Source organism: Clupea harengus, chromosome 1 (genome assembly GCF_900700415.2).
Source record: "Clupea harengus chromosome 1, Ch_v2.0.2, whole genome shotgun sequence".
NCBI lineage: Eukaryota > Metazoa > Chordata > Actinopteri > Clupeiformes > Clupeidae > Clupea > Clupea harengus.
This window is the reverse complement of record NC_045152.1, coordinates 9184123-9187647: the sequence shown is the minus strand read 5'-3', so window position 1 is coordinate 9187647 and position 3525 is coordinate 9184123.

Below are 3525 nucleotides of genomic sequence, written 5' to 3'. Positions count from 1 at the left end.
TTTTGTGCCACCTTCTGTTTCCTTTGTGAGTTGCTTGAGGGCTTTGCGTTGTTAACACATGGACCCCTTAATTACATCTGACCATCACGCCACTCAGCACAACGGCATTTGCTAACAAGGTATCAGACGTCCCGCAACAATGCCGCTCCTGAGCTCTCCTGGAGTCCAGCACAGAGTATCCGGGGTTACAGCCATGAATGAAGTGGCCCTTCTCACAGACAAGCTGCTAATGACCCTAATGACTGAAAATGAGATCGCAACCATTCTTCCAAGCGAACAACACAAGCCCATGAAAAGGTCAACCCCATGGAGAGCTGGACTGCGTGTAGGTGATTGTTGGTCGTCGCCCAATACCCACAGAACTCTAAGCATGGCCCTACCCATCCTGATGTGTGCTGATGGGGTTGGGTTGGTATAAAATCAGACCGGAGTTGGACAAAAGACCAACAAGGTACTAGAAAATGCCAATCAGGATGAGGACCTCTGCAACACACTGTGAAACACTGATGGATGTCACCTCGGATAAGGTAGGTAGAAGCACCTGATGCTAAGTTTCTCCTGGAAAAAGCTGGAAAAATGGCATGACACAGTATTACTCACATGTAAGTAAGTTATGTTAGTATGATAGTTATAGATCGGTGAGTGCTCAGTCTCAGCACTGCTAGGGCTGTCAGTGATTTCTTTAGACTTTTTCAGATAAAAAATTACTAATTTAACAAATTGCCACTTTGTCCTTTCCAAAACATACTTCAAGTTCAAGTATGTCACAGTTGTGTAAATAGTGTACATTGCATATTAATTACGGAAAATGTGCATGCTTCTGTATGTGCATGAATACATCTGGGAAAGGTAATGTTTCAGTTAAGAATTTCATGAGAGGATTAAATTGGAAAAAAATATTATTCAGCCTACTGGGAACAAATAGCGAATAGGGAAGGTTATGAGCCTATATTATGAAAAAAGATCTACAAAGAACTCTTTTTTCTTGAAAACTAGATGTGTTCTGTAGAGCAGCTCAGGGTGTCTTGTTGATTCAAAACCTTCGTAGCTCTTATTTTCTCTTCACTCAATAAGTCTTATTTTCCCCCTTTTTAAAGCTTTTAGTGAAAGGGTTATCTTGTCAAAGTATTCTAACGGCCCCTCACTTAAAAACATTCAACCACAGAGCCTGTGTTTAATGGCTCCTATAGGAAGGTCTTAAGAATGTCTGAAACACTTTGGTTCAGATGGGTGTCGTTCCTGTGTTTGTCTGAAGGGGAAAAAAACATGATTTCTTTTAAAGTAAATAACTTCCAGCCTACATTCCAGTCTACACTTGCTGGATTGTGATTCGAGAAGTAGCCTATAGCTGCCAACTAGCGATGTGGTTTTTCCCTCCATCCTGCAGAAAGTTCAAATGCTTCTCTGCCTCGCGCTCCTCATACACCTGGCCTGCGATGCTGAAGGCTTAACCAGTTGCTGCACGCGGAAACCTAAGCCCTGCGGTCTCTACGAGCTGCTGTGCCGACGTGGGAACGGTAACGGCACCGTGCAAGGCGGGCGCTTCCCAGGCAACGCAGCTGTAGGGATTTTGACGCTCGGGAAACGGAAGACAGGTGAGCGTCGCATTCAGAATCGACTGCAACAACTCCTGCATGGCTCGCGGAACCAGGCGGCCGGTATACTAACCATGGGGAAACGAATGGGAAGCACTCAGATCGATGGAATGCTTAATGACTCCTCCAAGGCGGATTCGGAGCAACTTTGGACTCAATTGAGAATTGGAGCATTTGGACTCAGCAAACCAAGAATAATGAGTTTGTATTGAGTGACAGATATCATGAGCGTTAATGTTCCAAATAATTGTATAAGCGAGCATTAAACGGCCGAATGCATTTTGATCCAACTTAATCGAATGAGATCAAATTAAATATACTGTGATCATTACCGTCTAAATTTCAGTTGAGATGAGTCTTGTCCCAAATATTTGTATGGTCAAGTTTTGGCCACTAGATGGCAGATTCGTGTAGATATTTGTACATTAATCACGCCTTTCATGTTTATGTTACATGACCACTGTAAAAGAAAGAAAGTACATGAACGCACCAAGCAGGGTGAATAAACTAAATGGTTGACTAGCTGAAAATTGTTGCCTGTTATATCACACACAATATACACGTAATTTCATCCACTGGATAAATGAATGCCTAATCAAGAGAGTGTGCAAGAACCTCAAACGAGATCAGCAACGCACTTTCAACAATGAACATTAGCGACCAAAGTGAATTGCTGTCTGACAAGGTTTCTTGCATCTCTCATTAATTACCTATATTTCTTTAATGAATGTATTTACATTACCACAATAAGTTAGTCCCAGGTTACCACCCATAATCAGAGTCTCCCCTTGTGGTTAAATGTGAACATACAATCAACCCATCCATCTTTCAAGAGGTCTTCATTTGGTAGAATATTTTATCAAAAGCATAACACTTTCATTCAGTCATTGTTCTTATTCAGATTTATAAAATAACATGATTCAGTGCTATAGGTATGTCAGTGACTGTGCGGGAACTAATTATAGCTTATTTTAATTGTAACATTATCCATTCAATTGGTTTTTACTGAAAACATAATTATACCAATACATGCAAATGTGTGAGTACTTGATTATGCATGTGGGCAGCTTGATGATGATGATGAGAGGAACACTTGGAGGGAAAACAATAGAGTGGGAGGAGACAGAATGTTAGAGCTAGATAATGCTCAGTGTTTCTATGACACGACCTACTGAGAGAGAGAGAGAGAGAGAGAGAGAGAGAGAGGAAGAGAGAGAGAAGGGAATCAGAGGGGACAGATGTGAATTAAAAGAAAATCAGGTGGAGGATCAGCAGAGGAAAGTATCACAGAGCACCGCTGAAGGCAAGAGGATAAATTGGAAGCGCTTCTTGAAGGATCCAAACCCTCACACACAGAGAGAGGAGGTGAACAGGAGCAACTGTGAGTAGATAATAATCATGAGGGAGGAGGCAGACAGCTAGGAAAGGTGGGCAGAACTGAGCTGACAGCACTTAATGGGCATCAGGGATTGGTCAAGAGGGACTGCACAGCATCCGATAAACTGAGAGCAGGGGAAGTAGGCAGCGTTAAACAACAAAAGATCCATAAAGACAAAGGGCATTGATTTGTTCTTTCACCATTAAGAAGCGTAAGAGGTAGAAGATACTGTGAGACATGCACCTGGTCTTGAGAAAGGATGACTGCAAATGCAAGAATAAAAGCTGGTGAAAGAAAGGACTTAAGGATAAAGAGAAAAGGGTTCGTACACATTTTAAATGAATATTCAACAGCTTCTTGGGAGCGAATAAGTCTTTTCTGAAGTTGAGCTTGCTGTGGGAAGACCACAGACCTTCACTCACAAGCACCAGCGGAGGAATTGAGCGGAGAGAAAAGGAGAGGTGCGAAACTCAACTAATCTGAAGTGGAGATGCGCGTGACTGAAGAGTAGAGGTCTTACACTGTCCACAGCAACAGCTGCTCATTCGTGAA